The 27,258-nt window shown below is 37.0% G+C and overlaps 2 protein-coding genes and 1 long non-coding RNA gene across 9 annotated transcripts in view; 2 read left to right on the plus strand and 1 right to left on the minus strand.

The window, feature by feature from the left end:
• Prd1 (pleckstrin homology domain-containing protein pruning defect 1) overlaps nt 1-22,907 on the plus strand; it is a 282,723-nt gene extending 259,816 nt beyond the window's left edge. Inside the window, exon 10 of the transcript XR_014425729.1 lies at nt 22,895-22,907. The gene's annotated coding sequence lies outside the window, so the exon portion shown is untranslated. The remainder of the gene's footprint in view (nt 1-22,894) is intronic.
• The window catches only part of Fas3 (fasciclin 3), a 301,339-nt gene that overhangs the window by 186,707 nt on the left and 87,374 nt on the right, over nt 1-27,258 (minus strand). The gene's annotated exons all lie outside the window — the stretch shown is intronic.
• LOC145938777 (uncharacterized) overlaps nt 1-27,258 on the plus strand; it is a 431,555-nt gene that overhangs the window by 156,129 nt on the left and 248,168 nt on the right. The gene's annotated exons all lie outside the window — the stretch shown is intronic.

Genomic DNA, 27,258 nt, shown 5'->3' on the forward strand with positions numbered 1-27,258 from the left:
TTTAGAAATTTATTACACTATTTTAACGTTGAAGAAAAATTCTTGGTTTCTTTTATTATACTCTATGTATTAAAAACACACGTAAATTCTCGTTCGAATTCTCTCGTTTGATTCTAAACGAATCACGAAAACGGATCGGCGGTTGCCGATGCCGGCGATTTGAATTTCAACGGGGGCCGTGGCTTCATCGACGAACCACGTAGTAAGAGGATTCACCTTCGCTCGCTATCTCAAGGATCGTGGATTCATCGGGAACAAATAGATCTCGAGTGCGATGGTGCAGTTTCGTAGCAAGTTTGGCGATGGTTGCGCGATACCACGCTCGCGGAGTCTATCGCGATTTAATCAGAGGGGGAGGCACACGTAATCACCCACCCTTCGTACATCATTGAAACTCTCTTGCTTTTTCCACAGATCCCGTTTGAGAAATCAGAGATAGAGAGAGATGGAAAAATACTCTTCACACACACATGATTCTATAAAATTGCGAAAATTCATCACCCAGTCAATCAGAAAAATCATAGAAATGTAATGCAGATATTATTTTTTTTAATTATTTATTACGCGTCTGATTGCGTTGCAATTTTATTTTATTTTATTTTTTTATTTATGTACTTTATATTTAAAATTACTTTTTAATTGCGGGGAAGATGGTCCCCGAAAAAGGGACTAAAACATATAATATTTATATTGATGATGCATGTTTTATATTTGTAATAAGTTTATACCCACAATTTTATTTGATTATATTATGTTGCTTACACTACTTTCAGTTTGGAAAAAACACCTATCTGAATACATGTTTAGAGAATTTTATTGCTTCTATAAAGATAAGGAGAGACTAAAAATAAATTTTGATAATATCGGATACCAACTTTCAAGTATCCTGCAAAGGACATTTTAAATGAGCTTTTTATTATGCTGAATATAAATCGCGCGATTCTTCCATTAGATAATATTATCTAAAAGTCCTTCCTCCCCACACAAAATGCCAAGAGTTTCTCGTTATAATTTGTCGAATCGATATAAATTTTCGAAGCGATCTGCATCAACCTGACTTCTCGCCCAGATTTCCTCTCGAGAGAATTGACCCGGGGCATACCCGAATCGCGCAAAATATATTATCTTTTATGGGTTGCACCTCGCAAGAGAGCGACTCTCTAATGCCTTTTATCCGATAAAGAAAGGAGGCAAGAGCGAAAGGAATGGTGTGCACGCGGAGTTAGGCAGAGAGAAAAGATGTGCCCGAGAACTGCCGTAAATCGTCGAATGTGAAATCCACTTGAATTTGGCGGTGAATTTCCTGAAATCGTACTAAGTCACAACGACGAGAAAATAGAAGTTAAACGGTTCCATCTCATCATAATGCGTGAAACTGATTAGTAATAGTCAGCATACCAAAGTAACACAATCATTATCTTACATAATCCGCAAAAATATTGAATATAAAAAAATATTAAAACATATAGAGTAATATTAATCTTAGAAACTCTCTCAGCAGTTTTTGATAAAAATGATAAAATGCACAATTTTATATTTTATATTTATAATTTTTATACGTCTGTGCTATTAGTTTTGCAACAGAGTTCTTGAGAATTTTCAATATAAAATCTATATCGGAATATAAGTCTATCTTGTCAAAAGAATATCGATTTCCTCGCGATATGCTCGATATCGTCGTTCATAAATAATGATGCCCAAGTGACGAAAAGCTACATACTAGATTTTGATCGCGAACGTTCCTTGTTTTGAGTAAAAGCGCTCTCGCGTTTATTTTCAGCACGTCGACTGTTTTGGAATTCACCGTATCAACCCTTCGGGACGTAGATATATGCGAAATCACCTAGTCGAGTACACGGCACACGAATCTATGTGTGTTTTATTGAAATAATACACGTGGCTCGTGTTACTTTTTGAAGCTCCTTGAGCGTCATCGTCTAGAATAACTGTTTGATATATAGCACGTTTTTCTTCTTTCAAATAATAACCGTGTAAGATAGGAGGATATAATCGTATAGCAAATTCCCTCGCGCGTATTATCTTACAACTTCTGACAAGTGTATGACAAAAAAAGAAGAAGACACATTTTTACATAAACGTTTCTCAGGATAAAAGCAAACTCATGAAGCTTCACTTAAAAAAAAAAATTGCAAATAACATTTCGACGAAAATTTCATCAAGCATCAACTCGCGTACATCCGCTTTCGTTTATCCCGTTTTCGAGAACAACGAAAGGACTTGAATATATAGCGGAATATGACATATTTCTCCGTTTTAAGTGGACACACGTCATTGCCGGAGAGATCTGAAATTTTTAAATCATAAAAGCGCTCGTAAACACGGATAAAGCGGAGAAATAAAGTACGCGGAATATGATTTTACAACACGAACGCTAACTGCATGCGTATGAATTTTTATCACGAGTTCGCCTCTGCACGAATGTTCTCAATCTATGACAATGCATATGTAAGCAACGTTTCTCTAAGGCTTTATCTCGGCAAAATATTTCTATTTATATTACACATAGTATTTATTAAATAATTTAATTAATTAATCAATCGAACACAATTGCAGCAAATATACAACAGCAAAGTAATCGTTTTTAACCTTTAATCGACGACATAACGAAAAATATATTTAATATAAAGAAGATAAAATAAAAACTGAAGCTACACGATGATGTTAAAGACCTTTGACCATGATCGAGCGATTTTTATTTGTCTCACAACATGTAGCGCAGAATCGCGTCTCTAAAAGAAAAGCAGAAATGACCCAGTTGTGCCTTTTTTTCCTTCCTCATCAGTTTATTTATCACGACAGGTCTTTTTTTCGCACGCTACTTTTTTCCACGTTCCGTCGTAAATCCGATAATCCACGACGCCGTGTCGCGACTTTGCGACATTTCGCGTGCGCGAAATCAGCGCGATCAAGAGAATGCAGGGAGCTGTGTGTGTTTCACAAAACGTCGCGCTCGTGCAATAAAATGTATTACGAATACGATATGCGAATTACGAATTCATACGCTCACAATAATATACAACAATGCAACGCATGTAACAATAAGAGAGACGAACGTTCTATCAGCTGACACGGACCTTTAAATGTAAATTGAATCTTCTCGTCTTTATCTCTTTATCCAGTCTTTATGTGCAATCCAATAAGGATTAAAATTACGATATTCGACCCGTGTGTGTGTGTGACATGCTCTTTTTCTTCTCTTTCTTTCCATTTAAGAACAAAAGGAAGGAAGGATCAGCAGTCACACAATAATCCCCCGCATTCACGCTACGATTCTGGTGCGACACAGTTGTATCCGCAGCACGTGCAGTAACGCAATCGTATGTACACACGAACGGTAATAACTGGACGATATACGAGTTCCATGGTCTCGTGTTACGCATGTATGATTATCGCGGTAAGCGTTGCGTGGCACGCACTACCGGTGAACCAGCCGTGACCATCTCCTGGCCCCACCATCACCATAGCACCCCTTTTCACCCTCAACCGCTCGTAATTGTTCACGCGATCACTGTATTTCCATCCCTCGGCTGATTGTGAAAATCGCATTGGGAATTCGACAGAAGGATGATATCGAACGTAAACAGTGGCGTTACAACTCTCGCGATCCTTTTCGCGCGATCCTCTCGTTTTATCATTAAAGCAACATACATGGATATCCGTGTAAAAGTAAATATCGCTTTATTTATTTATTTATTTTTTTTTTTTTTTTTAAGTTATTAACAAATATGAATATATATTTGTTTAATTTTAAATATTACAAAGTCATTTGCGTGTTTATTCATATAATTGAGAAGCTGTCATTTGTTAATTTTTCTGGAAATCATAAAACCCTTTGCACAATGCCAGGCAACAGGCAATAGGAACAGGAAATAGAAAATATCCACCAATAAAAGCAAGGAATAATATCTATTCCCTGCTCTTATTGGTGAATATTTTTTATTTCCTGTTCCTATTGCCTGTTGCCTGGCATTGTGAGAGGGGGTTAAATCATACAATTCATTACTCAAATCAGTAGGTCACGCTTGTCTTTTAGATTTTATGTATGTACAGTTGTCCGTTCTTTGTTGGGATATTAGATTATCAATTTCATTAATGTGAGGATCGTTGTTTGATGGATTGACTGCTATAATAACGTTTCCCGGATTTGATATGCAAAGCACTCTCCGATGTTGTTTGTTTGATCGAGAGAATTAATCGACCATTTATATAAACGATAAGGATGATAGATGGTCGAATAAATTCTCTCGTTCAAATATTTAGATGCGCAATTATAGCGTTTGACTATTAATATCCCTGATGGAAATCTCTAATTTAATCCTAAACCTGCAATCACACTTTACTATCCTAGATATATAAATATTGTATTTTTATTATATATATATATTTTTACTCTTCAAATTTATATCATTTATCGTATTATTAATAATTTTAATGTACCTATAACTCGCACATATATCGCATCACACTATACATTTTTTTATTGTGTTAAAGTAATACATACAATATATATATATCGTAAATTTCGATAGAAGAAATAATATTTATATAAAATAAAGGGACAAATTTTCATCACATCTTGGAGTTTCGAAGAACAATAAAGATAATTTCGAATCGGATAAAAGGAAAGAGTATCATCAGGCACAAGTGGCTTTTGGAATAGACAATGAGGGGGCACACTATTTCCCTCGCGCATCTCGCGCGGTTACACTCCGCATAAAATCTGTTTACACAGCTGGAAAACACACCATCCGCGCTCGACCGAAGTGGCGCAAGGACTACGGCACTTCGTGGGCGTCGCGACACCGACACGGCGATCGACCGACGCCCCTGGAATTTTATTAGGCGAAAGAGGAGAGCAGGGAGCTAGCTCTCTCCGCGCCCTCGAAGATTCATCTTCCTTCCGGGTTATCTCAGTTTTCCCCCTTTGTTTTATAGATCCGCATCTCGGATACAACGCATAAAGAATCGCGTTCGCCGAGATAATAGCGCGATGTGTTTCGAGATCAGTTTCGAGAAATGTCAGTTTTATTATAATTGGATCGTCCTGAATAAATTATTCGCGTACAATGCATACATATTTTCCCCCCGATATTTTACCCATTATTCCTTTGCCAAATTTTAACACACCATTAGAAATAAAAGTTTACTGCAGAAAAATTAATAAAAAGAAAGTCTTTACATTTCACGGAAATTATCGAGCATTCTTTCGTAATCGTTTTAGAAATCGCTCTTGTGTAACTCGTTGTACAATGTATTCGTAGAATAATTACAGCGAATACACACCGTGACATCGTATACTTGTGAACTTTATTGAGCGGAAGTGAAAGAATATTAGCATGAGAAAAAGTATAGCTTCCGGTATCTCGCGAGCCTCGGCGATTTGGCCAGACTGAATTTACGGAGTTCTCCGGAACTATTAAGTCAGAATAATTTATCGCGCGGATTTATACGATTGCGAGAAGTTAATCGAACTCCGGGCTGTTCTTTATCTTTGCTTTATTACACCGACTCCTTCAGAAGGACGGTAAAACTTACATTCACGATGACTGCGATCCTCCATAAGTCATAAGACTGTAAGATTAATATCGTTGCAATAGTACGTTTAAAATCCTGCCTAATATAACTTATAACGAATTCGCGCAACATTCATCCACACACAAAATAAACATTAGAAAATTAATTTTGTAAACGGTCGAATGACGAATATAAAGATGTATGGCGCTTTAGACTTATAGAGATAAGGATGTATTTTATTAGTCGAAGAAGATGAAATTTGCATGAGAGCTTTAAACTTTCGTCCACATCGTCCCGTCCCGGCGATTCTACCTTTGTGAACCACAAAGTTACTCCTAAGTTACGACCTAAACTTTCCCGCGAGTTGACAGATTTATCGCACGCGTGGATGCTATAAAAAGTGGACAAATGCGAATATATACACCAACGATCTGCTTAATATAATCTTACGCGTCATGGATGTTCTTTAAACTGTTTTTGAGTAAATTTTGAAAGAAATTTTACTAAGTTGAATGATCAAGAGATGATGCAGCATTTCATGTCAAATCAACAGAACAAATAATAGTACTAATTAAAACGAAAAACTTTTTATCTTGTATCACCAATATCTTGATAAAATTAATTTAATTTTTAGATTTAATATATTTTAAGATAGAATTTTATTTTTATAATTATTATAGTTAGCATATATAAAAGCTGAGTTTTAATAATGAAATAAATAATAATTATAATTAATAATAAAATAAGTAATATATAAAAATACAACGCCATCATATGCGTTTAAAACAAGGAAATATTTCGTGTAAAAAAATCAAATTTACATGACAATATGTGCGATTAATAAAAAAATATAATTGATCTATATAAATTCTCTCATAATAAAACGCTCGTTAATCCTTAGTCAGCTCGCATATTTCATCGATATCTCGCAACAAAAATCATTTTTATCTTTTATTTTCGACAGTTTGTTGAAAATTGCGACATGTATCTAGAGATATTTATCCAGTTTTACATTAAATCAATTACTATTTTTTATTCAATCTATTTGAATAAACCATCACACTTTTCATTGTTATGTAAAAAAAATACCAGATATATTTATGTGTAAAAATATTTTTATAATTATTAAAATTATAAAGACTAAAAGATTTAATCGAAATAGATAGTGTCTGTGAGAATCACAGTTATTATATACATATTATTATAAATGTATCATTGATAATTTTTTCTTTTAAGACTTTTATACATATATGTACTTATCTTCTTATCAAATAAAATTAATATATACACTAGTTTATACAAGGTGCAAGGATTTCTTAAGAGAGAGAATCGCGGGATTCCCGTTAAATTTAGAAATTCATAAAGTTTATCTATGTATGCCGTCAAGTGTCAAGACACATTGTAATGTCTACATTAGTGCTCCCTTTTCCGGTTCGCAGCGACGTCCCGTCGCGTGTATTCGCGCCCTGCGGAATTACGAGAGCGGAAGATTTGTCCAACGCGATAGATTTATCGCGAACGTACACACGCCGACCGTGGGTAATTCCGAATGCATGGTCGAGCAAGATTAAGGGGAAATCCCGGGAGTTATAGGGAGGGTGAGCGCTGGCGCACGATTCTTTCGCGTTCTTTCCGCGCGGTGGCTTAAATATCCACCAAAAGGGTGTTTCGGGATCCACCCTGCTCGGCCCCGCGGAGACCGCGGGGAAACTTCCGTCGGAAGCTGTTTAGAGTTCCGGCGAGTGTCAACAAAATGGACCGAATCGGAAGGGAGCCACCGAAAAGCCAACAGCGGAGTAAAGAGGAAAGAACGGACGAACCAGACTCGCGTACGACTCACCGATGTTTGCCTGTCTGCGAATGCTTGCGGGATTCCGTCCTATACCCGGTTTAGGGGCCACTTATCCGACTGGTCTTCCCCTTGGCACAGAACTTTTTCGAAAGCGTGCATTTAGCACGTTGAGTTTAGTATAGAGATTTCACTAAAGATTTCTATCAGCGCTTTCGACGTATATAAAGTTGGTGCGAAATAAGTTTATCATTTTTCTTTCAAGTTCTCTGTATTAAATTAAGTTTGAAACTTTAAGTTTTTTAAAAAGTAGATGATTAAAAAATTTCTTTCCAACATAAGAAAATTATAGTAAAGTGCTTCGACTTTGTTATAATTTTGTTATCTATTTTATTTAATAAATGTGACAAATTTTTTGTATCAATTTAATAGCTTTGTCTTAGCAAAAGTTTGATGGAATGTATGTGGAAGAACAACTTTTCATTTTTAATATAAATATGTCAGATTGATTAGGTTTAAATTTTCTTTTGACACTATGAAAAGATCCACTTAAAATTGACTAAAGAAATTAAATCACAATAAGTATTTTTTTTTTATTAAATCTAATTTTAACATTTGGTTCAACAAATCTATTAAATATAATGTTATATAATGCTTATGTATTATAATCGAAGTGTGTGTAAGAAATAAATGTTCTACACGTTGAAATTTCGAGTTGGATTTGAATTAGCCTAAAGAATTGCACGCACGAACGAATTCATGGATTATTTTTGATCGATTCCCGCTGGACTTTTTTTTCCATTTTGAATCTATTTTTTAACAAAATGTCTCGCCGCAAACGTGCGTGTCAGAAAAAGCGCATTCGAGGTTCCTCTTCATCAACTCGTCAACTCTATGCGCAATTGGCCGGGGGATCATCCTTTTCGACGTTCAATTCCGTCAAAAGTACTGGAATCACCTCGAATTGGTTGTTCACTCGGCAAAAATTCGGAATAAATTTTCGGCGCGATGGTCCATCTCGAAAAACCCGGAATGTCTTTTCTCTGATATAGCGTGTGGGCTCCCATAAACCCATCTCGCTCGCCGCGGCGAATACGCATAATGCCGAATTGCGTCGCGTAATGAAATTCAACGTACCCGCATCGAGAGCGCAAATGTGCGGGATATACTGATTTTACGATGAAACATCGACGTAATGGAAAGTGCGTCATCATGTGTATAGCGCGAATATCTGCGCGTATTATCGCGAAGCGATATTATCCGCGTTACCGCGGGCGACTGTTACGATTATTTACAATCTACCAACGTCTATACGCCCTTTATTTCGCGATAAATATGCGGAAGATGTTGGCGAAAGATGTTGGACGTGTTTCGGTCATAAAATTTTATTCCTTCGATATTCCAAATTATTGAAATTTCTTACGCGTGATTCCGAAAGGGACTTGCAAAGTCGAGGGTCTTTTTATATTCTGATTTTCTGTTTACCTAAACATATTTTCTGACAATAATTTTTACTTTGCTGTGAAGTTTATGCTATTCTCGCTTTAGGATCCTTTTTATAAGTCGGGTTGCATATCGTAATTTCGCTTTTTTCGCGCGTTCTGCCCAAGATGAGGGGACAAGAACGGGAAGAATTGTCGATCTCTTTTGTCCCCCCGTTGTCATCCGCAAAATTTAAAAAACGCCACACCGAGGGACAAAAAAAAATGCGCCGGCAAGCGGAACTAGTCTTCCGTTAAAACGAGGTCAACGTGGGCGCCGGCGCTGCTGGCTGGCTGCACACAACACGTGCCACGTGTGTCGCATAAATAACGTCGGTTTACATTTTTACGACGCTCCCGAATGAATGCTACGCAGTCATTTATCCGTCGAGGGTTTTCCGCGGGATTACGTGCGACTCGTAAGTCGTCGGGCTCGGTGGTCTCCCAGAAGTGCAAAACTGTTTTAGGCATTAGGCGTAAAGCATAGACACACAATTTTGCTCGGGACTTCTCGACAAGTTTATGAAAATTTCCAACTGACTGTAGGAATTTCTTTGCTCCAAGTTATACGAAGATACGAATTATAAAATCATCAAATATTTAATAAACTATCTGCTGAACATAACACTATATCGAATGCATTTCAAATTAAATATAATAATTTGAAGTTAAAGGAAAGAGAAATGAATTCATCACGTCAATTATAAACAATCTTATCGAGCTTTCTGAACAAAAAAATTATTTTAACACAAATGTATGCGATTACAATGCGCGATTCTATATTCCGAAAATTCGATATTCGCAAATAACTCGATCCCCGTCGTCCAGATCATTCATGACGTCGTACATTTAGAGTTTAAATGGTCGGTATTTCGAACGAGTAAACCACCAGTTATTGAAGTGATTCGTGGAGCGTGTAAAAAAAACTAACAGAGTAGGCTCTATTCTTTTTTTTCTGTAAAATAACGCAGTCTGTATACGTACACCGAGTATTTTCGGTTTATTATTTGGTTACAGAATAGAATGCGTTTAACCGCGAAAGGCTGGGGTTACTGATTTACAGAGAATGTAATTTTCACCAAATCTGCAACGATAAATCATTGTCATGAAACACATGCTCGCATAACAATGCATATTTTTTGCAAAACTGATCGGGCGTTATTTATAAAATATTGCGGATAATCGTTTATATTTAATTATCGTTCGCTTTTATTTGCGCATGCGAAATCACATTTATTCAAACCACAGATTGTAGAGAGAGCATGTCCTGAAGCTTTTTTGCCAATCAACTATATAAAAGAATATATTACAAAAGCGACAAACCTTACTTAATGCACACAATTCTCTGTGCTTCACAGCTATTTATAAAATATTTATTTAGAGAACGTTTCAAGTATTTTCCTTTTTGTTATAATGCAATATTTTTTATTTGAATTTATAAGATAGTATAATATATAATATTGTATTTTTTATTATATATATATATATATATATATCTTTATAATATATAATAAAATATTGTCTAATTATATATCCGATTTTTATATCTATTTGTATCTATTAATATTTAAGATTTAATTAAATATTAATTACTCGTGTTTAATTACATTTAAATATATTCGCATTTATACATATTCAAATCTATACCATATTGAGGGGAGGGTATAGATTCACTTCATCATTGTATAATTAATCTGCGGAATAAATCATCTGCGACTTGATAAATATCTCGTTGTTACGCACAAGTTCAACCTTCCGCTATTTTTACACAAGATTTCCAGTAGACTAAACGCAATAGAGAGAGGAAAGGATGCGTGCGCGTCAAAGCCGGAGCTTTACGCGTACGTGGATTCAAATTAATTTCCCGTCGTGCACCGTCGAGGCACATTCCAGCAGAGCGCGTGGACACGCGGCTCAGGGGTCGGGTGTCAACCGAGTGCCCCGTGGCCGTTTAGAGCGAATTCCCCGCCAAATTGGATCCCTCGGATTTCATAAACCCGGGTGAAAGGCGCGCGCGCGCGCGCGAGTTCGGCCGTTCTTTCTTTCGCTTTTTCATCGAGGGGGGGTGGCATCATCCTGACTGACCGCGTCGGTCCAAAGGAATAAAAATCCTCCGGTCCTCGACGATGAAGCGACATGATCGGGCATTGTCCGATTGTGACTATTCAGGGGCACGGATTTTTCATTGATTCTCTGAGAATAGCGGTCCAGCCACTGTCCATGTAGATGGTACATGTCCATCTCTCTCTCTGTTTCAATCCCGGACGCCAAAATCCCGTTAGACATAATTCCGGCCAAAAGTCACCAGAGGTTAAAAATTCGACGGCACGACAAAAAAAAAGAAAAAAAGAACCCGCGAATAATAGATTTAATATCTGCGGAATGTGTGCGATATGTACAACGAATATACGAACGCGAATCGCGCGGAACGATCCGCATTTGCGAGACAATTTCGACGCATGCAATAATTACGGTGCGATTACACGACTACCACGATGCGCTTAATCGGATTCGTATATATAGCTTGATATCGTCGAGCGCGTTGCATTACGCGACAATTACATCGTTGTAACGTTAACTAATAAATTGCCAGAGAGCTTTGATAATTCGAACGAGTGTAACAATCTTCTGCAGCGCCAAGCTCTTGCCAATACTCATTTTCGTTGCTCGTTTGTTTGCATAAGCCCTACAGCCGATAACTTCGTCATTTATGCAGGTCAATGCTAATCTCCTGATTAAAAGGTATAAAGAAGGGCTTCCAGCAAGTATCGATTCTTCACCGACGCGTGCGAAATTATACGCGACGTTGGACGTTGAGGAAATAAGGTCTGCTTCCGCGAGGAAGAACCTTGGGGACGAAGAAAGGATATAACGAGTGACTGTGAAGGGAGCAGCGATAAAAAAGGATGAGAGAGCTGTAAGAAGACGACCGCGATTGCACAAAGGAATTCCGCGGTAATCCATTGACGAAAGCCGTGGTACGCTGTCTGGCGAATGGTTTTCAGGGACCGCGCAAAAATTGCGTTCAGTCAGACAGTAGTCGTAATAGATTCGGTCGAACTAGATTTAATTCCCTCTTTCGAGAGATTCTTCCCTATCTCTTCTTTTTTTTTTGCGACATTTTTTTCCACCAATAGTTCAAAAGTTCTTATTAAAATTTTATTTTATATATATAAATCAACCATCAATCTCCATTCGAGTAATAGAAATAAATATGACGGTGGTTAGTAAGTTAGATAACAGAATAAAATTTTATAGTTTATAATAATCATATAGATGTGAAATAATATATACGTTTCCTGCAAAGCTCATTTGTAAAAATTTATTGGACAATAATTATGATGTTAAACGATGGCAATAATTAAATAGAGATTTCTGAAAATTGGAGATCTTTTCTTGTGATAAAGAAAAAGAAGTAATAAAAAAGCAATTCCTCCTTATTGAAGGCTTATGTGATGATTTAAAATTCCATAAAAATTGTCTGCAGAATATACTCGATAAAATTCATTGGACAACTATTGCGACATAGAGAAAAGTGAGAATAATTAAAATGAGATAAAAAATTTCTGTAACTCGATAGAGTGCCGCGCGGTGATAAAAAAGCAATCTCTTCGAGAATTAACCGGTCGGCGGCTGACAGAGGTTTCCAAGACCTAATCTTTAATTAAACTTATCTAGATTCCAATATCCGGAATATTAAAAGTTCAGTAGAAGTTGCGGCCGACCGAGTGATGTGTGATTAAACATGAAGTTGATCTCGATAGACTGGCGCAGCTGAATTAATTTTTCCTTCGTCGTCTTCATATCGACGGACTGTCTTCACCGGGTAATCGACAACGACGCGGAACACAGAGAAAAAAAGTGAGAGAGAGGAGAGAGAGAAAAAGGAAAACGACTGGGGCGTAAGAAGGAGCAAAGTTCGCGATAAAGATTTTACGACATTTCGAGAAGCCCCCTATTAAAGGACATTTTCGAGTGGCATTGGACGCTTGCTTGGTCCTCTCTATCCATCGGTGATTCGGGCTTTAACTCTCGTCTCTACGAAAGTACATCCGGCGGCACGACCGAGCATTACGGTCGATTGCTCTCGACTGAAATTTTATCGAACTATCGGAAGTTATCCGTTTCGTGTTCGCGTAATAATCGTCGCACATGTAATCATAATATAAAAGTTAATTGAATCTCGCAGATTCAAGCTATTTTATATCTCGATTTTATGTCTCTCTCTCTCTCTCTCATATAGAGAAATTCATTTACTTATTAATTGTAGTAAAAGTAGTAATTAGTGATATTACGAATTATCAAGTAATGGATGTTAACTAAATAAATATTCCCCACTAAATAAATATTAATCTAACTTTATCAGTTTAAAACAAAAATAAATATAATAATTTAAATTAAAGTTTCTTTTTCTTTTTAATCAGTTATTTAGAAAGCTCTCAAATTATATTAAAATTTCCCTTTCAAGAACTATCTTATCAAATAAATCATAGAGTGAAGTACACCATTTTTTAGAGTCCATATGGAATTACTTATGCAATTTTTATCAAATACAATAATGAAAGTTACAATGCCTTTTAAAGAAACAAAGTCTTGAATAACAATAAATTTTTATTCCGGTGTAAAGCGCGGGGTCGCTTCGTAAATCAATAATAATGTTTTCAACTAGTGATACGCAAGCATGAATTATTATTTAATAACGCGACAGGAACGCCGAATATCTCTCGCAAGATGAAACGTTGGACGAGCCAATAGGCCGTAAAAAATCGAGCGCGGCGTACGGCTGAATCGCGCTTCAACGAGGATACAGCGTCGATGATTATCGACAACCGGCGATAATAAATCGCCGCCGCGTTTTTCCGCGGAATGTGCTGCGCGATGCAAGATCACGCCGATCTGGGCGCGTATCATCAATTATTTCCTGCCGGACGCGCGCGTCGAGAAGCCGGCCAGAGTGCAATTGAGCGGAGATCTCGGCCGCGAAATGAGAGAACGCGACGAAGGAAAATGGGCGGGACCGCTGACATGAAACGACGGGAAACGCGAGATAAATCGAGCAAATTGGCGCGGCGGTGAGAAATTCGCGCGCTTCGTTGCTGCCCCGTATCTTCGCGTCTGACCATCGCATTGTCGAATCACTTAATTCGGCCACAAATGGCCGGTTGCTGTGGCAAAGAAAAAACCGCCGGCTAACGAGAGCATCAACGACCGATCGAATCGACCGATTAGTTTCACAGACGTCTCGGGATTCCCGTGGGATTTGTCTGCATTTTTCGCGGTCGCATCGACTTAGGGACGATCGCGTTTTAATTGAATCATTTCGGAAAACAAAATGTAAGTCAAGATTCCATATGATGGAAAAATAAAATTCATACTAATTACTCTTACTTGTAATCGATAAAGACAAACAGTATAAATAAGGAAAAAAAATTAATATATGTATATATAAGAATTTTTTATGCTCGATAATTGCGTTTATATATCTCGTTCGATATCTTCATAATTTATGCAGCATCATTATTTTATGATGCACGTCATTATATATGGTTCAGAAATAATTATTCTCTGTGTATATGTATGTGTGTCCAAAGTAATTATAATTTAACACACAAATAACAATAAGTAATTATTGCGACGAGCAACACAAAAATGCAAATAATTGATTGACTTATTACAAAATTTATTGTTTGTAGTGCTTTACGCGTGCTTTGTTTGTGTTGATAAATAATAAATAATTTTGATATAATTAAAATCAACCTGGATACATAATAGTTTTATAAAGCCAATACATGATCATGTGTGTAGTTTTCATATTGCGTCATAATGCCATTGGCGCAATACCCGCTAATTGTTCATGGTAATTATAGCAATATGCAAGGCGTCATATTTAATTATGTATTATTATATCATAGGATTAATAAATTGACATTGACGAGTATAACTTTAATAATGTCGCGTTTAAATTTTCATAAATATATTTTTAATTTGAGAATAAAAAATACTATATTCATTCTAATTTACGACAAATTATTGTATTGAATATTTTTAGAAATTTCTGTTCTGTCTGACAAGAATGTTCGGATATTACGCGTATAATCGCATCGATTAATTCATACCGTTGCCTGTCTAAAATTAAACTAAACATATATAGAGCAATGTGATTAAATTTGATTACCGCAAAACGATTACACAAAATGAGTTTAATCTCCTCCGCTTTGCTATACCGTCGTATAATCGAAGGAGTGTATAGAGTTTCCTGTAATATTGCGACTTAAAGAGATAAAAAAGCTTCGCCGGAGTAAATGAAATTTGTCGCGAGCACGGCAGACGCTCGGTGCGGAAACTTTAATCGCGGATCATAGAATTCGGCCACGATATTGCCATTCGTCACGAAAGCAACATGAGCAAATGGGGGTGCGCAGATCTCTTTCTCTTTCCCCCCTTTCTCGCGGCGTTATCTTCGGTGCAGTTTCGCGGGGCATAAAGGATGCGACCGTAAATCTCAACGGAAGCTCATTTCGCTGGCGCAACACAATAGTTCAGCGATGCCGTTGGCCAGAAGTGTGCTCAAAAGGATACCCGGGAGCACGGCCATTTTATTGTGATACGATTTACGATTGCTCGGACCGGCTGCTGAGCTTTCCGCGTCGCGCGGTACGAATCTTTGGAATTCACTTACGTGGGTTCTCCGTATATACGAATGACAATCCGGCATTCGCGAATTTCCCTTGTCGTGAAATTTGGACGAATAAACAATTGTTTATTCGTCCAAGAGGTAAATTTGTTAATTTTAAATATATCGCAAATCCGCTTGCGCAGTCTTCTTTAGAATCGTTTGTAGTTGTTTGTAGTGATTTTCCTTTCGTCTGTAGTTGAGCGATTCAAAAGTTATAAACAAATTGTTAATAACTGTTTATAATTTTTGAACCGCTCAACTACAAACGAAAGCAAAATCACTACAAACAACTACAAACGATTCTAAAGAAGACTCCGCAAGCGGATCTGCAATATCTCAATATCGGATGCGAGTCATTGAAAACATTTTTTTTATTTATTAATTGATAAAACTACAAACGAAATTATTGTTACTACAAACAACTACAAACGAAATGCTATTATTTTCCGTTTTAAAAAATTAATTTTCAAAAAGTCGAGTGCTAGGTTCACATAGCTGTCCTATATGACAATAATTTAACGAAAAATTAAAGTTAGTTTATGGTACATTAAAAATAATGAATTAATAAGAAGATAACAAAATTTAATAATAGATTAGTAATAAATAATATATGATACATGTTCCTTTGCAGTTTTTGTAATTATAACACATATGTATTTACCATGAATATATTTGCAGCGCACGACAAACGCTAATTTTACACCGGTTCAAAAATACCCGCTTACGTAATGTTCCCAAGAATCTCTTTAATTATACTAAGAACTTTGGCGAATACTTGCAGCAGTAGCCCATATTTCTCCGCAACTACTATTTCGTACCGTTGTTACGGTTGTACAACGAGTGTATTTTTTTCTTCACCGATCTCCGCAACGATGGCACGCAACAAAAATGTCTACGTAATTATGTGCGCGACACGAGGAAGTCGAAGTGCGAGAAAAATAGGGCAAACTACAGTTAGAGTGGAATAAAATTTACTGTACATTCCAAGTACTCTTTAAAATATATATATAATTATACAAAATAAGAATAAATAAGAAAATAATAAACCCAAATCTAGAATGATATGACTAAATATAATAAAACTAAAATAAAAATAAAAAATAGAATAGCACAGAACAAAATATTAAATAAAAAAATTAATATGTGGAGAGAATTTAAACGTATGAGCAAATATTAGAAAAATAAGATCCAACTGCACAACGTACATATATTCTGAAGTTAAGGAAATTAAATTAATAATTTACACTGTACATAACACATAGTTATAAAAAAAAAATTAGACAGTACACTTTAGCCAAAATTCAGGATCAATTTAACTTCGATAGATTTATTGTATACGAAATCGACTTTACATCCATTGAAATAATTAAACATGACTATAGAAAGAGACAATAAAGCAGAGAAAGAGAGAGAGGGGGAGAGAGAAACTACGAGTGTTGCAATTAACTCGAAACCTCGCTCACGTTCCTGGCGATTCAGCAGTTAATCACCCAGGAAGTTATTCGGCGTTGAGGACCTATGTCACATTCATTCCCAGCCATCCCTTCCCGCCCATATACCACTACGCTGACGGACCCTTTCACTGTCCCTTTCTCGCTTTCTCATATCCTGCCCCTAATGACGCTTCATTAGGATAGCATTAATAAACATCCATGTAACGCATCGGCATATGTCGATGATTATTATCGAACCGCGCACGTGCAAACGACTAATTAAAATACTGTATACTCTCTTATTTTCGCTATGCTTTCTCTTCTCTACCCTTTCTATATTTTTCTTCATGGTCTCGGCCTTTTAATTTTCTCAGCGCGGTTGATATTTTTTATTATGCCGTAATTTAATGACTAAACAATAGCAAAATCGATCTGTTTTTGATAATCTTTGAACATTATGCAAATTCCAAAGGAAAAGAAACAGAGAAAGAAATGAATTTTTTCTTGGTTTTTTTTCGAGATTTGATAATTTTCAGCTCGAAATGTAGAAACATAAATATACATGTGGGAAGTCCGCATTTTAACATTTTTATCGATATGAGAGCACAGATGTAATATCGTAGAATGGCGTTAGCTAATAGCGGACGATAGTGCCCGTTTTCATCGTAAGCGAGAGATTTATTGTGACGGCCGGCGGCGAGTTATCACCTCGCAACACGAAAGTGCGGATAATCGCACCCGACGCTGATGGAAACCTGTTCGCAGCCTTTACTTGTCCGACGATCATCCGATATGCGTTGCATCACGGAATCGCGAGGAATCCCGTAATTGCGAGCTTTTTACAGACTTTTCAGCATAATCGAGCGTTTTTCGATGTAATGAGATGTAACATCTTCATCCCAATATACATATATTGGAAGTAGCTCTAAAGGTCGATTAAAGTCTCGTAACATGAATTTACTTATATATGCTATGCTTGACGAAAGCTAATATCAGACTAGAATAATATATGATAAATCCAAGTTTGATTATATAAAGATTTATCTAGAGAATAAAAAAAAAACTTGATTAAAATAAATCGCGATAAAAATATTAAGAATTAATTACATCAAGAATAATTACGATAACTTATTACCATTCATCTGAAAATTCGCAAAATTTATTTAAACAGCGAAATATGATATCTGAAGAATGTGATTATGCTAATTTAATATAAGAGAAAATTACATTATCGTCGCTTTATTATCGTCTGACTCATTCTCGAGAAGCGACATTTCGCTGGTAACGAATGCCGCGAATATCTCGAAACTCCTCGAAAGTTTCGATTCTTTCGGAGCGTATAAAGTTCGGAATTTGTTTCTTCAAAAAGCGAGGCTCTCTCCTTGCGAAACTCCTCGAAAAACTTGGATCCGCATCCGCGAGACTTGGTTATTTCATGCCGAAGCAGGCTCGGCATCGCTCACCCGCGGCTCGCGTGATCGCGCCGGAACGAGAGCGCCCTTTTCGTGAGCGCTAATGGATTAAGGCGGAAAACGCAGTTAAGCCGAAACCAATTCCTTATCTTTCATCCTGTAGGTGTATGGCCGGACAAGATGGAACTATAGATTCTTTTGCGAAACATCCCTCGTTCCCGGGCGGACTCGTTCCTCCCTTTTTTCCCTTCGTTTTTCTTGTTTTTCTCCTTCGCCGCGTGTTGCACCGGCCGCCACGGTGCATTCTCGCGTTCGGAACGATTTTGTTCGCGGACGAAATTGCAGTTTGCGCTTTCGAAGCTGCGAGGCGTGTACGATATTGCACCGCAGCACGCGCCTGTGTTCACGACCACGTATGTCGAATCTACGAACGGTTAAGCGATCTGATATCGAGAACCTCTACGTAGAGATTGTTCTTTGAAAGCAAAATGCGCGACTGAGAAAAAAAAATGCGCCTCTAATATAGTAATATAAAATTATATAATAAATTTTACGGATCCTTTACGATAGAATAATGTAGAAAATTGACAAAGCATTTTGATGCATGTTGAAATTCTTGGAGTAAAAAGCTTTCGTACGACAATCGTGAAACGAGAGGATAAGAAAAGTCAAGGACTCGTAAGATTGGTTAACGATGACGGGGATAAGAAATTAGTGATTTGTCGTCGGTTCGACGAGCTTTTTTTCCTCACCCCCTCCGGTGCTTTGATCGAAGTCATTGAATACCGCCTTTGATGTCGCGGCGACGGCGACGACGACGTCGCGACTATGGGCGACGACGTAGTTACGCGGATCGATGACGACCAAGACGTTCCGAGTTTAACGACTCACAACGACGAAAGTAATCGCGTTATTTCTGCTTCGTTAAAAGCACACTCTCTCGGAGTTACACGTATCCCGCACACGTGCACGGGGTAATAAAACCGCGCAATCCGCGGTAAAGCGAAAGTCTATATCCGCGAGATGGCCGAGAACGACATACGTACTTTTCTTTCTCGAGCTTAAAAAAAATATTATGATGTTATGACTTGCTCGTTAAAAAAACGCAACGGTCATTGCATAACTGATTGGAATTGATTTCCATTATCTCCTTGTCATTTTTTTTACATTACATAAACGTAAATTTCATAAGCAACGTGTTCATACAAGCGTGATTGATGCATATTATGCAAGAGTCAGTGACGAACAGTCTCATGGTTCTCATGGATTTTCCCTGAGCGTCTCAACGCGCGAGAAAGTACGCACCTTGCCGTGATCCATTTTCGTCAAGACTTTGAACTGCATATGCATCTGATCTATATATTAAACAGGAGAGTAATATGAAAAATGGGCTCTTGACTGGATATGACGCGTATATATTCGTCTTGTAATATCCTACAACTTACTGGATACACAACGTTCGTTATTTCTCCTGGGTATTACGAGTGTGAGGCTTGTGGTTACATTTTGAGATATTTTTATACGAGTATACCCCGGAAAAGTAGGCTAAATAAATCTGCCAGAGATAGAAGTAAGAAAAATAACTCGGAGAATAAGTATGAAAATATAATCCAATCGGAGAATTAAGTGAGAAATTTATTTTCGCAAACTTTTTTATCCAATCGATTTTATATTATTATCTCGATGAGTTATTTTATAATTGTCCTCTCGCTGATGTAAAAATAAACATTTTATATATATCAATAAAAAAAAATGATCAAATACTCAAAAATTAAGAAAGTTCAGGTAAAAGAGAAAATATTTTTCTAAATGCCAAACACGGATAATATTAATGAGTCAATGAGAAGATGTGTAATTAAAAATATATTGCGCGCATTATCAATGTTACATCGAAAAATTAAAAGACAATTTTATTCCCTTGAAAAATATTATCGTTCACGTTGAGAACCTCGCGGGCAATAAAGAGCACATCTTATTTGAATTCAGATACATATATTACCGCGCAACGCTCTTTCCATTTGAATTCAGACGATCTAAACAATTCTCCTATTGTGATTTAAAGGACGCCGCAACTTTCGAATCGCGGCCGTTTTCCCGAACGACGTAACGCGCACGTTCGCGACAAGAAAAGGAGCCACTTTGAAAAACAAATTCGCGCGGACTCATCCGCTTGCAAATTCGCGCCTTTATCGCGGGATATTGCATGAGGTACATATATACACATACACAGCAAACACACATACACACGCACGCACGCAACCTGGTGCGCAGCTCCAAGCTGCATCAGTTACTTTGTTAGCGTATCGTAACGCTATGCGAAGCCACCCCGACGCTCGCTCGGAGTAATATAGCGACGAAGCAGCGACGACGACTTCCTGCATGCTCGCTGAGATTGAGTCACTTAGATGCCGCGTGTACATCATGAAAATTCAATAGACAACGTCCCCTTGCATATGTCCGCGCACGAGGAGATCCCGTTGGAGAAGGGAGGAAGGACGAAGGGAAGAAGAAGAAGAAGAGATGAAAAGGGAGGCTGAAGAGAGAAAGAGAGAGAGATTTACCGGAGATGACGTCAGGGGACGCTTATCCTGGGGATCTTTGTGTGTCGTGCGCGGCTCGCCCTTTATGCCTCCACGCCCCTTATCGCGATCGTCGACCTCTTGGCCGCTGCTTTCGAAAGCTACCCCTCAACCCCGAAAGCTAGTGCCTGCGCTCCCTCGAGATCGCCGTCGAAAAGACGCATCGAGTAGCCGCGTATAGCGATTCATCGTCGCAAGCTGCTACGCGACCCTAATTTCTTGGGGTGAAACGAAGGCACGATGTAATCGCTCCAACGGATTGTCTGCTTCTTCTCTCTTCGTTAAAAGTTGTTCAAGTTATTTAGACTAACATAACGTCTAAACATAAGCTGTTTAACACAATCATGCTCTTGCAATATAATATTAATTAATAAAAATTTATTACGTCATGCAAATATCTATTTCTTCTTAGATGATTTATGATGTTGGATTTATAGACATTTAATTTTGAAATTGTATGTATAATAAGAGAATTTTGCATTGATTAATTAATTCCCAATTAATTTTCTAAATCACAGCTCTTTTATATCCTTAATAATCATAGACAAAAGAAAGGAATCTGCATATGTGAACAGACGAAAAGAAGTATCCGAAAGAAGTATATGCAACAAATGCAATGTTGAGCACAATACATCATGCTGTATTATATTCCAAAGTGAAATACTGTTAACAAAGACGGGAAGTGCAACCGTTTGTTTTGCCACAAATGTCCCGTAATAAAAATAGATGGAGCGCGTGGAATGTATATGTTTGTAGGCACAAACTCAGTTACCGCACAACTGTATCTTGCACGAGTCACGAAGACCATAAAGCGTCGCTCGTTTCGCCTTATCCTTATCGGTGGCAGTGGTCGCAAAATTGAATAATGAAAAGGGGAGAAAAAGAAGAAGGAGAAAGCCGCGCCCAGGTGTTGGATGCATCGTGCATTCGCTCGCAGTACTCTAGATCACTCCTGGTGCAATGTGTATTACGCTTATCCGACGTATCTTCACCGATAACACATGCGTGCGCGCGTGCATTCGACGGGACATATGCGCTTATCTACTCGTATCCTCTGATTGGCTCTATCAGTTACGCGCAGTGGCAGAATTCCGCTCAAACGCAAGAGAGAGAAAGAGAGAATGTTCTTTGATCTTTCGCGAATCAAATCCGGTTACGTGTTCGCATCCAGATCTTCGTCCCTTTCTCTCTCCCTCTCTTTTATCCATGATGTGTCATCCGAACGTCCCCTTTCAGCTCGAGACTCAAACGTGTGCACCTTGTAACCGGTAACGGCATTAATTTTCCCCCGGCGGGCTTTTTCTACGCAAAAAGCGTGTCTCTCATAGCGAGACAACTTTATTTATTCATTCGCTGAATCGGACACGCGTCACGTGCGTTGCTGAAAATCGCATCCCCGGGTCGAGGGATGATTCGCCACGGCTCTCGCGATCCATAGGGACCGCGTATTTTGCGTTAAACTCCGTTTGTATATAGCGCCGTGCTTAAAGATAAGATTGATTTAGGTAGATGAAGGGCGAGACTCGAGAATCGCTGTGTTGTTCAAGCAGGCGTGACGGAAGGGGCTTTCAGTTTTGACGCGACACCGTAACGAGACACTGTAAAGAACATTACATCGGGGCGAATTTAAATCAGTCGACGCATAAAAAGCTTGTTCTCTTTAAAAAAATTTTTTTTTTTTTATATGATATTCTCCTTCACATTCTATTGGTCTAAAGATACTTATGCTGGAAGGAATTTTATTTGCATTGTGCAAAAAAATAATTTTGATTTAAGAGAGACTTACCAAGTTTATTTAATGAAATACAGATTGGGTTTCAAGCAATAGACACAAACAATTTAAAGAGTATCGTATTTTAACAAGTAGAAGGAAAGAAAATCTCTTCGCTTCTTGAAGTTTTCTATATTATCAAATCTGTCTTTTTCTTTCTCTCTTCTTTACATATTTTATATTTAACTCTCCGACTTTTAGATGATTTAATTGTATAGATGTTATTTTATGTTTTTCCATAGCCTATGGCTATCCTTGAATTTTAATTTATCAAAGTTATAACGTAATATGTAGAATTTCGCGCAATAAAATATCACAGAATTCGTATCGAATTGACGAGTAAAAGTTGAGAAAGCGAAATCGCAAATTATTATATAGAAAAGTGAAATGAGGAAGATGTTTTCACTTAATTATCACTTAATAATTTTGCAATACTTAATATACCGAACATAATATACAGCCGCACACGAATATAGTTATGAGGCTTGAATACTATTATAAATTAAAGACATTAAATTTCCACCTGACAAATACGCGCCGAGTTTAATTAACGAGCGCGTCATAAAATTCATGAAATCACGTTCATTAAGCAAGACACAGGAATCGTTCGCGGCATAACATAAATATTCATTACGATTATTTTACCGATGTGCGTGCTCGTTTTCGCGTATACCGCAAATCTAGTAATACGTGATTAACAATTTTGAAATTACGTTGATGTATCTCGTGCGCGCGCGCGAGCACAAACGCGCGCCTCTCGTGAATTTATGGCCGTCATTGATTTAATTACAGTCTGGTTAACCTCATTCAACTAATCATGAGGTTATGTCGCTGCACCGAATGCAGGATTCAAATCGGTGCACCTTGCGCGTATACTTAATTTGCCATAAACTGCCACAATGATTAGCGATTATTATCAAACGAATCAATATTTATAAAACGCGATGTATCTTTGGTACACATATAAACTGTTAATTCCTATAATCAAATAATATATTTCCTACGATAAACATTCCTTTCACTTTTATATTTTTGATTATACTATAAGTTAAAATTAATTCTTCTTTAAAAATATTTCTCCTTCAGTTTATATGTACTGTACCTCAAGTTTTTATTTTTCGACACTAAATATCTTGATAATTAAAAAACATAAAATATTATAACTTTAGTAAAATTTATTTAAAATATATATATATAATATTATATATATATATAATATTTATTTTTATTTAAAATTTTATTAAAATAACTTTTTCAAAAACTTTCTGTTTTTAATCAACTATAATTTTAAAAAATGTATATAATAAGCATAATAGAAAATGGACAGCCTCTTAATCAGAGAGTTCGCATGTGATCAAAGTGATTATCTTAAAAGATCTAGTATCTAATTTTAATTATTAATGAATGCTCTTTTAGAAGAAAGTTTAATATCGTATATATAATTAAGAAAGATTGCAGAAAAAGGAGAAAATAAAATATATATAATTCTAAAAATATATATAAACAATCTGCTAATTTTTTGTAACAAAGCTCTCTACATTCGATTGCAAGTGTCTTTGTTGAAACGTTTTAATTTTAAGCAGTAGACAAAATTGGCGTGAACAACGCGTATGTATACGATGTATACGATGTTGACAGATGGGAGAAGAATGGGAATTATTATGTCGACGGTATGGTTGCGACAAAATATCTGCACTGTCATTTTCGTTACTTTGCGATTCATTTAACCAACGATGGTTCAGGCTACGTTCATAATAATTGCGGTCGGTGTCCTATACACTGAATCGCGTTATCCGTGTATCTCGCGTGCTATCCGTTTCATCCGGTTAAAAGGTTTCATCATTTGGTTATTCGACACGTACGTATCTCACTGTTCTACTTTCAGTTCGTTCCCCCCAAAATTTGTTTACAAATGCGTCCAAATTCATCTGGTTCGTTATTCGCATCGTGAATAATTCGTGGGAATGGATTCAAGAAAGAACAACAACGTGATAAACGCACGCTGCATGTGATCGATATAACGCAGCTAAATTGCCTTGTGTTATAAAACCCATTTCGTTAGGATAATTTTGTCACATGTGTGTGTAAAATTTTTCTCTTTAAATAATTTTTCCGTATTTTTTCCTGCTTGACGTGATACGAAAGATTTTAAGTGTGTAATAATAAATATAAAGATTATATCATATATATGTATGTATATATGACTTGAACGTAAATTAATTTTGGAGATACCAAGAGAAAAATTGCATTATTATTGATATTATTTATTGATGCATGATTTAATTCATATACATATAATAGCATTGCATAAATGCAATAATCGTGTCATGTAAAATATGGAATATATCTCAAAGTATGAGAAATATATTTACAGCGAGAAAGATGGATTCTCATACCAGTACATATATCCACATATACATAGATATAAATGTATAGATACCATCTTTCTATCGCTATAAATATATCTGTCATATACTTGAGATATACTTTATATTTTGCATAACACGATTATTGAATTTATGCAATGCTATTAATAATATCAATAATAGTCCTCCAAGATTAATTTACATTCAAAAGTCTCTTATACAAAGTGCGATACAATAAAAAAATGTAACATATAATTATTTTTATATATATTTTTTAAATTTATTGTATCGCATAAATTTTACAACAGCTATACATCTTTTATTGACAAGCAAATGATCGCGAAATTCGATACTGGTTATTGTTACACGATAGTTATCTGGCCCTCGTTATACGTCAAGCATTGTCAAAGATAATAAAAAAATCGTATATAACGATGCCATTTTCCGCGACTCCCCAAATTACGAAGGATGCGCCTTTCGACGATGTTACTTATCAGAAGATCTACGATTCGAAAGGGACTATTTACGGTTCGTAGGGTAACTCGTCGACCTTTCCTCCCTCCGTCGTGCTTTTTCGCTGCCCCTGCCGATGCCCTTTCTTCGTCGTAAGAACAACGGCTTTGGCGAACAATAAATCACGACACGCTCGTGGGAAGTTTTCAGACCGTTTCCGGATATCATTCCGGATGGCTCGGATTTTTATGCTAACGGCGCGGACCGATATCGCGTCCTGTATTATACGAGTATGTCGGCGGTGCCGTTCGCTGCGATCTATTCGTTTCGTTGGGACAATGTCGAAGGGTCGAGAGTTGGTACCCATGGGACGATAGGAGTATACTTCAATATCCGGAATTCGGTATTCGCAAAGGGGGGAGTTCGATGGGCATTGAATTATCGCAAGTAGCATGACGCAACTTTTGCATAATATCTTAGCTCGTTTAAGTCGAAGATAATCGGATTATGTTTTCAATCGTCGTTTTCCTTCGATACTGATATCTTATATATTGAGAGATAAAAAATATAGAATTTGCATTCGATTATATAGCTTGATGTATTATATAAATATAAAATATTACCGAGTTTCTACATTATTTAATTAGTGTCACTCTTCCATAATAAAATTGTAAATCAAATTTTTGCTAATTAATATTTATTTCTTTTTTTAATATATATACTGGTAGGCATTTGTGCTATTTCGTAATTAAAATTGAATCAAATTTGTGAGAGAATTTGTATATATATATCCATATATGTATATTCCCCCCAATTTATGATACAAGCATGTTCTTTCAAAATCATGCTAATTTAAGAGAAATTAGCTTTGAAAAAAATTTCGCCGCGGGGTGCGAAATATCCCCAGTTGATGAATGGGATTCCGCCAAACTAACCCTACTGTCGTGCAACGAGCGGCTTCGCGAAAGAGAAGGGCGCGATCCGATTGACAATGGGGCGCGGAGAAATATCTGCGATCAAATCCCGGCTGTTTCAGCTTGACGGACCTTATTTGTGTCGTTTTTTCGAGGGACGATCAGAGCTGACATCCCGCGAGAATCTCCCAAATGCGCGACCCCCTCTCGTGCAGCCGTACGAAGACCGCCCTCCGTCAGGCTCATCCCCTAACCGAGCTAATAAGCAACCCCAAAGAGAGCCCAACGTCGAGCGACAACTGTGACATATATATATATATATATATATATATATATATATATGTTCACATATCCACCTAGGGATGCCGAAGGGCAATTTGCATTCATATTTGGGATGGTAATTAGGGGGAAGGCTATAATAATCGTGATACTTGGACGCCCTGGCTACCCTAATAGATCGACTCTGCAGTCGAGCTTCGACTTTAATAATAATACTATGAGCACAAGAATTGCGAGCACTGCCAACCCTTCGTAACGTTTGTCGCCGCCCTCCTTCCTTTGGGCGATCTGTTATTTTGAACTTTCGACAACCGCATCCGAATTGTTTCTCTTTGTCGAGAGAATGACTTCGATCACGCTCGACGGAAGCTCTGATATAAAATGTAATAGCAATAAGAGATGCTCGATAAAAAGAGAGAATTGAATTTTCTCTCTCTTCTAACAAATTGAAAGCTTTTTTTTAACTAGTTGTCAAACAATTTTCATTTCTGCAAAAATGTTTTACCTCTTTTTTTCAATTCCTATTTTTTTTTGTTCTCTATAATCTTTTCAAAAATAAATGCTACGTTA

The sequence above is a fragment of the Prenolepis imparis genome, unplaced genomic scaffold, assembly GCF_030444845.1.
Source record: "Prenolepis imparis isolate NDT839.2.m4 unplaced genomic scaffold, iyPreImpa1.0 SCAF_7, whole genome shotgun sequence".
NCBI lineage: Eukaryota > Metazoa > Arthropoda > Insecta > Hymenoptera > Formicidae > Prenolepis > Prenolepis imparis.